The 11,459-nt window shown below is 55.5% G+C and overlaps 1 pseudogene; it reads right to left on the reverse strand.

Moving 5' to 3' along the window:
• Positions 1-4,742: 4,742 nt before the first annotated feature.
• On the reverse strand, positions 4,743-9,092 carry LOC140629882 (transcription factor SPT20 homolog pseudogene; annotated as a pseudogene).
• Positions 9,093-11,459: the final 2,367 nt, after the last annotated feature.

Below are 11,459 nucleotides of genomic sequence, written 5' to 3' on the forward strand. Positions count from 1 at the left end.
TCTGATTGGAAAATTAGCAGATTTCAAACTCAGGTAATTTGTCCCTAATGAGGAACTTGTTGAACTGAATTTAACAATTAACTCGCACACCCTTTGCTGCCTGCGGCTATGGGAGTGAAGCAGGAAAGGAGCAAGGGTAGGCCGAGGGCCAGGCAGGACTCTGGCACAAGACAAAGGTTGGCATGAGGCAAGGTGTGTCACAGGGCCGTGGGAATATCAGGAACTTCACTGTGCAAATGGATATAGACAGCCAATCACAAATATATGCCAAAATAAAATGATATGGTGAGCTTCCACGTACCCATCACTGCAGCTCCCAGTACCAACTCATGGTTGCTCTGGCTTCAGGTAGGTTGAGGAGCAAGAGACCAAGAAAATGAACAGGGAAGTGGAATGAAAGAGCACGTAGTGTGTTCCCTCTGTTGAATTCCTGCAGGTTTCAAGCTCCTTGTGGGCAGAGGTGGGATAGGTGAGTTAAAATTAACTATTGGGATGGTTTCCACCCTCCTCGTTAGCATTTTGAATATGGCAGGGCAGAGCCTGGGAAAGAGCTGGCCCTTGTTTTCCAGGCTCTACTACTCTCCCTGCCCCATGGTGGGGGCCACTTGCTCTCTACTCTGCTGCTGCAGGTGACCAGAAGCCCTGAGGATTTCTGGGAGCTCTGGCTTTAGCACACAGAATCAGCATGATCATGCTCCCTCCAACTGTGCGCTCCGCTGATTGGCTCCTGCCTTTTCTCAAAGAGCACAGTTACCCACTTCAGGCCTTAGACAGTTTCTAAGATCTCCTTTGTTGCTGTCCCTCTAGAACTGCGCTATTCAAACAGCCACATGTGGCAACTGACCACTTGAAACATGGCTAGTGAGACTGAGGAACTAATTTTTCTTTAATTTTAACTAAAATTTAAAAACTGATACTTGATCCAATTATTGGAAAACTTGTACGTATGCTTGGAAGATGAATCTACATTTTCAACTGTAGATTTTATAAGAACCTAAGTACAAATCAAGTATTTCTGATGAAAATCTAGCATCTGAATTAAAACAGGCTGTAACTGTCCAGATTTTGAAGATGATTTAGTAAAAATAAAAGAATGTACAATATCTCATTAAGGATATATGGGCGCCTAGCAGTTTCATTCAGGGGAGCCTGGGACTCTTGACATCTGGATTGTGAGTTCAAGCCCCACATTGGGTGTAGAGATTACTTACAAATAAAATCTTTTAAAAATTATTGATTATGGGACACCTGGTGGCTCAGTGGTTAAGCGTCTGCCTTCCGCTCAGGGCGTGATCTTGGAGTCCTGGAATCGAGTCCCACATCGGGCTCCTTGCATGAAGCCTCCTTCTCATATGTCTGCCTCTCTCTGCCATTCTCTGTGTCTTTTATGAATAAATAAATAAAATCTTTTTTTAAAAAAATTATTGATTACATGTAGAAATGATAATCTTTTGTATATACTGGGTAAATTATTAAGGGTGATTACTTCTGTTTCTATTTATTTAATAAAACCTGACTAGAAATTTTAAATTATATGTGGGGCCCAAATTATATTTTTATTGGATAGCAGTGACCTAGAACCAGACCCTTCTCTGCGCTTGCAAGTACCATTCAAAAGATACAATTCTGCTTGAAAAAAAAAAAAAAAAGATACAATTCTGTTGAGATACTCCGGCCTGTCACAGAGGCCCCAATTGCCAGACATGTCCTGCTATATGGGCCCACCCAGGAGTTTCCTAGATGGTCATCTCCTGGACCATCTTCTTTGCTCCCCATGGGAAAATTCTGGAGCCAACTACTTTAAAACAACCACTGCATGTTGGTCAGTCATTAAGTCATGAATACACAGGCTGCATGAATCTAATTTAGAATAAGATGATGAATTTGACGTATGGTTAAGAAGAGTCTCCAGGTTCTCAAGATGCTAAAAAGAATTTCACTTTTATTCGCAAAACAAAGGTAGTTAATATCCTCAAAAGACACATTCCATGAAGTACACACCTTGGTAAGGAATATTACAAGGAAATAAACAAAGACCACCAATGGTAATGTCACACAAAGCTGAATTTATTTACTGGCCTGGGAAGGAAGCGCCACATGACTCAAGGCCAAGTTCACCTATGTCTCCCTGTAGCATAACTGAACCCTAAACAACATAGATTTACGTCTCTCAAGTCCATTATATGCATATTTTTTCGAGAAATACCGTAGACTACGGTACATGTATTCTGTCCTCCTAATAATTTGCATGATATTTGTTATCTCTAACATAGTTTATTGTAAGAACACAGCATATACTACCAATAATAAACAAAACGCATGTCAGTCGAGTGTTTGCATGATCGGCAAAGCTTCTGGTCAGCAGTAGGCTATGAGGAGTTAACTTTTTGGTTAGGCAAGAGATACAGAGTTTTTGACCTCGTGGGGACTCGGCGCCCCTAACCCCCACACTGTTCAAGGGTCACCAGTACCGAGAGGGCAAAAGGAAAGAACTACATCAAATCAGGTGAGATTCGCAGTGCAGGTGTCCGGTTGATTCCTCTTACCGAGCGGTCATTACACTGGCTCACTCGTGAAAAGTGCAGGCACATGCACAACGATGTCCGGGACGGGTTACCTAAGGGCCCTAGCAGGCTCAGCGTCACGCACGTGGCAGAGCTGACTCATTTCTTGAAGTTGGTCGAAATCCCCCCTTACCGGGGCTGGGACAGCAGGCCCAGGACAGTCGGGGTTGATCAAGCAGGAAGCACCAGTTCCCTGCCTCTTTGTTCATCTCTTTTGGGCTGCCAGGCAACACCTCCCTTTTCTCCTAGGGCAAAAGGCAGGCAGCATGCATGTGTACATAGAAAAACACATTATCTGGCGACAGGGTGCCCCTTAGAAAACCGTAATGGAATGAAATATGAGAAGCTCTCAAGAAACTACATGTACACCAACGCTCCTAGCCAACGGTACTCACAATGGCCAAGAGGTGGAAGCAACCTACACGTCCACCAATGAACAACGGGTAGACACAATGTGCTATATGCACGCCAGGGAACGTTCTTCGGCCCGACTAGAACGAACAAAGCCCGATACGCGTTACACCACAGGCGAACCTCAAACACCTTATGCCCAGTGAGACAGGCCAGGCAAGGAAGGTCACGTGCCATCTGATGCCATCATCAGCAAATATCTACAACAGGGAAGTCCACAGACACAGGAAGCAAACTGGTGTTTCCGGGGCTGGGGGAGGGGAGGATGGGCAGCCAGGGCTTCCTGGCTCCAGAGCTTTCTTTGGGGTGACGAAACTGTTCTGGAACTGGAGCTGGCGGTCCCAGAGCGCTGGAAGCATAGTCAATGCCACTCAGCTGTACGCCTGAAACCGGTTACTCGGCGCTTAGGTGAACTACACCTCCAAAAAAAGAAAGGGGAAACAGCAAGAACTTCAGGGATATCTTGAGCCCCACTGAGACAAGCAAGCGGGGACAGACAGACACGGGGGAGCCGGGGCTGCTGAACAACTGATGGCCACCAGGAAGAGACAGGGAGAAAGAAACACGGGTGGAAGGGAATAAAGGGGAAAGGAGAGAAAATGAGTGGGAGGAAAGGGAGGTGGGCGGGGGTGACTGGGTGACGGGCACTGAGGGGGGCACTTGATGGGATGAGCACTGAGTGTTATGCTGTATGTTGGCAAACTGAACTCCAATAAAAAAAATATTAAAAAAAGAGAGAAAGAAACGGGTGGATTCCGCTTCGGAACCTGACAGAGAGGTTGCCGACGCTTGAAGAGCAAATAAAGCAAGCTCATTTTCGAACGCTTAGCTGTTTAGCGCCCGCAAATAACCTGCAGTTCTAAAGCAAGTCAACGACTGTACAGGGAGGAAGCGAGACATCCCACAAGTGCCTTTTCAAGGCCAGCTTGCACCTGGAGGAGAGGGGCTGAGCTCTGCGGGGCCTGAGGGGGCGCGGGGACTGGGGGGCACTGATGCTAAAGCAGCAGCCCGGGGCCACCACCAAGCAGGGCGCCCCTGAGCCACGCTGCCCATTGGGAGGTCTCCCACATCCTCCACACAGGCCTGACAAGCACATCACCTCTCGGTGGGCGTCACCTCTTCTCTCAAAACGCCTTTGTAAAAACTGCAGTGACCACACCGTGCACAGACCTTTTAGAGCACACGCCAAGGCCATTCCTCTCAAAGCTGTCTCTGGTATTTAATAGGTCACTTCAGCACAGACTATGCACAGGGAAACCATGTTTAGAAAGCTACGACCTTGGCGTCCCACGCGACAACGTGGGCGAACCTTGAGGACGTCCCTTACTGGCTGCGCGGAGTGAGCCAGTCACCAAAGGACACGGCTGCCCCACGATGCCGCTTCACCCAGGTACCCGAGGCGGTCCAGCTGCGGGAACCAGAACGGAGCACGGTGGGTGCCCGGGCTGCGGAGAGGGGGAAATGGGGAAATGGGGAGCTGCTGCTCCGCGGGGATAGAGTTTCGCTTTCGCAAGAGGAGAACCATTCCAGAGGTCCTTCACGCAACGACGTGAATCCAGTCAGCATCGCTGAACCGCACACTCAAAAAACGCTGAAGCCCGTACACTTCAGGTCAGGGTTTGTAACACATCTAAAAGTTTTCAGATAAAAAAAAAAAAATACCAGGTTTAAATGACTGCTAGTTGTCGTTTTATCGTTTTCGAGAAATTATAGGCTTTAGGACTTTATTTTTTTTTAAGATTTATTTATTTATTTAGGATAGACAGAGAGAGAGAGAGAGAGGGGCAGAGACACAGGAGGAGGGAGAAGCAGGCTCCACGCCAGGAGCCCGGCGTGGGACTCGATCCCGGGACTCCAGGATCGCGCCCTGGGCCAAAGGCAGGCGCTAAACCGCTGAGCCACCCGGGGATCCTCAGCTTTAGGACTTTAGACTGAACCTAGTGTGGAGCTGAGGACACCGCAGAACATTCTCCTAAAGAGAACTCAGTCTACAGCTACAACAACAAAGCAGCACAATCCCAGGTTCTTAAATCGCTGCCTTGTTTCTACATAACGCTCATGAGGTTGTGCTTCCGTAGAGTTTAGACATCTCACCGTAAAATACCGATACCTTATGGAAAACAAAAACACCAAAACCACCCAACGTGAAGTCAAAAATCGGGAGGTCACCTGGGTGGATGCTCTGGTGCTTTTATTTATTTATTTTTTTTATAAATTTTTATTTATTTATGATAGTCACACAGAGAGAGAGAGGCAGAGACACAGGCAGAGGGAGAAGCAGGCTCCATGCACCGGGAGCCCGACGTGGGATTTGATCCCGGGTCTCCAGGATCGCACCCTGGGCCAAAGGCAGGCGCCAAACCGCTGAGCCACCCAGGGATCCCGCTCTGGTGCTTTTAAAATAGACAGAAAATAATGCAAGACTCAGAACTGGGGAGGGGAAGGCGGGTCTCTGGTCATTTTACCTTTGGACTGGCTTGCGGCCTGCTGGCCCTGAGGTGGCCCAGGCATCTGGGCTGCTACCATGGTCACAGCTGCAGGGCCCTGCAAGATTCTCAGCTGTTGTACCTGCTTCCGGAGCTGAGGCTAGGGCTGGGGCTGAGGCTGGGGGTGAGACTGGGAGTCAGACCGGGGCTGGGGGTGATACTGGGGCTGGGGCTGAGGCTGGGGCTGGGGCTAGGGCTGACCCTGGGGCTGGGGCTGGGGCTGGGGCTGGGACTGAGGCTGGGGCTGGGGCAAGGGCTGACACTGAGGCTGGGGCTGGGGCTGGGGCTGGGGCTGGGGCGAGGGCTGACACTGAGGCTGGGGCTGAGGCTGGGGCTGGGGCTGGGACTAGGGCTGAGGCTGCAGCTGGGGCCCTGCAAGATTCTCAGTTGTTGTACCTGCTTCTGGGGCTGGGGCTGGGGGTGATGCTGAGGCTGGGGCTGGGGCTGGGACTGAGGCTGGGGCTGGGGCTGGGGCTGGGGCTGGGGGGTGAGACTGGGGCCGGGGCTTCAGCTGGGGCTGACCCCGGGGCGGGGGCTGGCGCTGGCGCTGGCGCTGGGGCTGGGGCTGCGACGACGACGCAGGGGACAGCTGCAGTGCCTGCAGAGGACGAGGCTGGCTCTGCCCGGGTGTTCTCTGGCTCTCTGCAGAGCCGAGCTGTGCCAGCGCCGACACCGCTGCCTGGGGCTGCGGCAAACTGCCTTCTGCACCGAACTTCACGAGCACGGCTGGCTGAGCAGAAGAGGCCGCTCTTGGACTCGCCGCACCTTGCGCACTTGACCCCTGTGGCACTGGCTGCGGAGGGCCGGGAGTGAGGGCTTGCTGGAGTCGGTCCTGGGGAATCAGCTGATAGACCTTCTGCTCTGGCTGCTGCCCGGCGTTCAGAAGGAGCGAATCTTGCCGAAGCTCCAGGAGAGTCACTGGCCTGAGGCCTGAAGCGCTTTTTAAGAAAAACTGAACGCGGACCGGCGGCGCAGAGGACACTGCCTCTGGTGGCCGAGCTCCCGAGGGCGCGCTGCTGGGCTTACTTGCCGCAGGAGCCGCGGAGCCGGCGGTAGAGCCCTGCCTGGGGCTGCAGGCCCCCGCCACAGCCTGGGCTCGGCCGCCAGGGCCCGCCGCTTGGACGACGACGCTGCGGCCGGCGGACGTGGCCGTGACCGGGGTGGCCGGGCTGCTCTGGGAGGAGCTGGCGGGGGACAGGGTGGTCGTGGGCAGCCTGCTAACTCCAGCGTCCTGAGTCACAGAGGATTTCTGGGACTTGACCGTGACCGGGGTGGCCGTGGTTCTTGATGAGGAGCCGGCGGTGGGCAAAGCGCCTGCAGGAAACATGCTGACTCGAATCAGTTCCACAGCGGACTTCTGGGACTTGGCCGAGGCCGGGGTGGCCGGGGTGGCCGGGGTGGCCGGGGGCCTCTGTGAGGAGCTGGCGGCGGCCAGGGCGGCTGCAGAGAGCGCGCGAACTCGGATCGCTTCCCCAGGCGGCGGCTGGGACTTGGCCGAGACCCGGGCGGCCGGGGGCCTCTGTGAGGAGCTGGCGGCGGCCGGGGCGGCCGCGGGAAGCGCGCGAACTCGGATCGCGTCCCCAGGCGGCGGCGGCGGGGAGTCGGCCTCCCCAGAGGGCCGCTGGGAGTTGGCCGAGGCCGAGGCCGAGGCCCCGGCCCAGGCCGAGACCGGGGCGGCCAGGGCGGCCGCGGGAAGCGCGCGAACTCGGATCGCTTCCCCGGGCGGCGGCTGGGAGTCGGCAGGGACCCTGGGCGCCAGGGTCCCCTGCGAGGAGCTGCCGGTGGACAGGGCGGCTGCGGGAAGCGGGCTAACTCCAGGCAGGCCCACGGAGGGTTTCTGGGAAAGACTGGGTGGCGCCGGAGCAGGAGCGGGAGGTGGCGACTGAAGGAAGCTGCTGGCCTCCTCCCCTGGAGGAAAACTGTCACCTGGCCAGCTCTCTCCTGAGCTCCAGGGAAGTCTGATGCGCAGAGGTGGGTGTCTGACGCCCTTCCCCAGGACTGGAGACCAAACCGACACCGCCGTCGTCGTCGTCGTCGTCGGCTGTTGCGCTGGTTTCCCGGGAGGAGGCCCGCCGGGGCCGGCTGAGCCGCTGGGGCCGGGTGACCACGCGGTGGCCGGGCCCCGGGCCGTCTGCTGGCCCACCGCCTCCGGCCGAACGACTAGCCTCCCGGCGTCAGCCTTGGACTCGGGCGGGACACGGTTCGGACGGCCATCTGTGGCCGAGCGCGGAGGAGACGTCGGTCGCTCACGGCCGGCTCTGTGCCAGGGCCTTCTCTGTCCACAGAAAGGTGGGTTGCTCGGCGGCTGCGTGGAGGCCGGCTCCGTTGTCTGAGGCTCACGGCCGCCTTCATAGCCAAACACACCATCGTCTCTTACCTCGGGGGCTGGCCAGACCCCTGCAGGGGAGACGTGGCATCTGGCCGGCCTCTTCCCTCTGGCGTATTTCTGCACATCCACTTCAGAAGGGACGGCCAAGTCACAGGGCCTCCGTTTCCACAGATCCACACAGCTCCCTGCTTTAGAAATCTTGAGGTCGTACCGCTGCCCGGCTTGGCTTTGTCTGCTTTTTTTGCAAGAGGCCCATAGTCCCAGCTCGGGAGGAGGTGGGCATTGAGACAGCTCCTGCTGGCGAGTCAGAGAGGGTGCGGAATACCTCCTGAAGCTCCTTTTCATCGGGCGAGTGTTCATCTTCTGCTTGTTATAGAGCAGCCTGTTTGCAGCGCAGGCTACTGACAGAGAAGGGTCAAGACACAGGGGTTCGGCGGTGGCCAAGATCAGCTGGCTCTCAAGCAACAGTTTCTCTTCCTCGGTCCACTGCTGGCCGTCGCTGGTTATGGACTGCATGTCGCAGGCTAAGGTCTGCATCGTGGGGCGCAGGAGAACGTGCCTGGTCTGGTAGCCGGCAGGCTCCCCGTGGCTGCACTGCCTGTAGTCCCGTACCTGTGCTATGACACACCCACAGTGGAAAATGTTAACCTGAGATTGTTCCAGGAGATCCACCAGGGCAGGAGGCAACTCTTCAGCATCCAGGTATTCGAGCAGCTCGCCTTCCTCGTAAGGCAGCCGAATGGTCTCCGAGCAGGAGCCCTGCTTCCCCTCCAGCATCAGCGAATATCCCTCCCCTCCTGGGTGTAGGTTGACCACTAAACACGCCAACGACTCTCTCCTAACCAGCTTCTCTAACAAGTTCGCGTTGCTTCTCAGTTCCTCCGTAGCCTCGGGCTCTTTCCCACACTCTTCCACGTAGATGTCATAAAGCTTTTCAAACAGAGAGGCTGCCCCACTCGACGAGCATTTCCTTTTAGGAGGCCTCTGCTGGGCACTCGCGATGACATAGTCCGCACGGTCCAGAGCTCGTTCTACGGCCTGTTGCATCGTGCTGCAAAAGGGGCCCTACAAAGTAGAGAAAACGCAAGCGCCTTGAGGACTCTACTTCCATCTCTCACGTCTCGCAAGCGCCGCAGCTGCACAGCGGGAGCCACCAGCCTGACTTGCAAATGGTCGGCCAGAAGCCCGCCCCACGAAAGCACCACGCAACGCAACGTACCTGGGATTCGGGGAAACAGCTACACGTGTTGGAGCCACCAGGGCGCCGCCTCTGGAGTCGCTGGGGGCTGGGCCGGAAGTGGATGGGAGCCCCCCGCCCCCCTCCCGGGCTCAGTGCCCCTGCCTCCGCCCCCCTCCCCGCCCCCACCGGAGCATCTGCTTGTGCGCACGTGCGCTCTCTGCAGGCCACGGGCGGGCGGGCGGGCTGCAGGCCTAGCCCTCCAGGCCTAGGCCTCCTCCTATTGTGGCCTCCGCCTGCAGGCCACGAGGCCCACCGCCCGCACCTCCACCTCCGCGGCAGGGCCAGACCCTTGCTTTACACTTAACGCCCAAGGCACGCAACCGATCCGAGGAATACGCACTCCCCCCCCCGCCCCCCCCCACACACACCCCGTAAGGTCCCGGTCCACGCCAATTTGCGCAGGAAGGCGGCTTCGGGGAAGCCTTGGAAGCTGTTCCTTTCTTTTCTTGGCCAGCGCTTCACCCACAATCGTTCACGGTTTGAGTCTCCTGTCGTGAACGGCAGGGCTGCGCCTGGTGCCCATCACCACTTGAACACACCCCACAGAGTCCACGTGTGTGGCTCCTGCCTACGTGGAGGCTCGCTGTACTTGGTGCAGGCGTCAGAATCCCTCCTTGAATCTTCCAGTGATCTCCTGCCTGGTGGTTGTCATGTGGATGTGCGCATCAACGTGCCTTCCTGATACTTCAGTATTTACCTCCTACTTCCCTGTGTAGCACAGTAAGGGCGTTTTGCAAAGGATGCCGGAGGCAAGTCGCGCCGGCTGGGAATTACAGTTCGGGATTAAACTATCGGTTTGAAATAAATAAATAAATAAATAAATAAATAAATAAATAAACAAACAAACAAACAAATAAATAAATAAATAAATAAATAAATAAATAAATAAATATCGGTTTCAGAAGCTGACCTGCGCGTGGATGGAGCTGAGAGCTATTGTCCCGGTGATGGCAGCGCAGTTCAGTGATCACTCTGACTTGTAGACCACAGCCAGGATCCCAAGGCTGGATTTGGAGGAAGGTGATTAGGTCGTAGGTAACTGATGGGCCCTCCTTTTCCACTGCCTCCGCTGCCTTGAGATGTGCGGGCCTTTGGGGACAGGTTTCATGTAAAACAGTCTCTTGAGGGGGATCCCTGGGTGGCTCAGCGGTTTGGCGCCTGCCTTTGGCCCAGAGCGCGATCCTGGAGTCCCGGGATCGAGTCCCAGGTCGGGCTCCCGGCATGGAGCCTGCTTCTCCCTCTGCCTGTGTCTCTGCCTCTCTCTCTCTCTCTCTCTGTCTGTCTGTCTCTCATGAATAAATAAACAAATAAAAGATCTTAAAAAAAAAAAAAAAAAGAGTCTCTTGATATTGACCGGAGACATAGCGACCTGTGTCTCTGCCTCTCTCTCTCTCTCTCTCTGTCTGTCTGTCTCTCATGAATAAATAAACAAATAAAAGATCTTAAAAAAAAAAAAAAAGAGTCTCTTGATATTGACCGGAGACATAGCGATATACAAGATATTCAGAGAAAAGTCTCACAAAGGTGAGGAAGCCAAGACCAGTGGGTGGGAGTCCCAAACTCCGCACAACTATGCAACCGGTGTGGATCTTGACCAATGGCAATGATGACAACTGTGTGGATAGTAGATTCGGTCGAGTGAAAGGGGATTGACAACTTTTCGCCGGAGAGCTCCTGAGAGATGGCCCTGTATGGGGGACAGACGGGAATACTTTTGTGCCGGCCCACCAACTGTCTTTGGGCAGATGGATACTTCGGGAGCGCCTCAAGGGGGCTTGAAATCAAGTTGAGTTCCTTAACTCTTTCACACATCCTCCCCGTCTCTCTTTTTTCCACCCCCACTTGCCCGAATTGAGGCTAAGTACGAGACTGGATGGCAAAAGCCTATTTTTCTATGCGGTAATCCAGCTCTCCTCCTGGAAAATAAGGAAGTCCGCGGCTTTTGCCGGGCGGCTGCTCCCGGCCCGGGGAGCGGACTCCCGGCTTCTTAGCACGGCGAAGGAGGAGGGCCCGGACAGGGGTGAGGCCACCAAGGGGGCCCGGGGCTCGAGGTTGAGGGGGTCCTGGCTCTCCGGGTGGCGCCGGTGCCATCGGGGTCGGTGCCCTACGTGCCTTGCCCGCCCCGCCTGCGAATAGGCCCCTGGCCGCCTGCCGCCTGCCTTCCCTCCCAGCTCATCTCTCTCCCCTCTTTCCCCCGTGTCTGTGCTCCGGCCGCAGTCACCGCAGTCACCGCAGTCACCGCAGTCACCGTGCCGCGGACAGCCTGACCCTTCCAGACACACACACACACACACACACACACACACCCCAGCCAAAGCCTGCTGCTGCTGCTGCTGCTGCTGCAGAGAGGCCCCTCCCTGCTCAGGCCCCTGCTGTTCTCCACCTCTTCACCTCAGAGGTCCCGCCCTGACCTCTGACCTCGGAGAAGC

The sequence above is a fragment of the Canis lupus genome, unplaced genomic scaffold (assembly GCF_048164855.1).
Source record: "Canis lupus baileyi unplaced genomic scaffold, mCanLup2.hap1 Scaffold_319, whole genome shotgun sequence".
NCBI classification, from domain to species: Eukaryota; Metazoa; Chordata; class Mammalia; order Carnivora; family Canidae; genus Canis; species Canis lupus.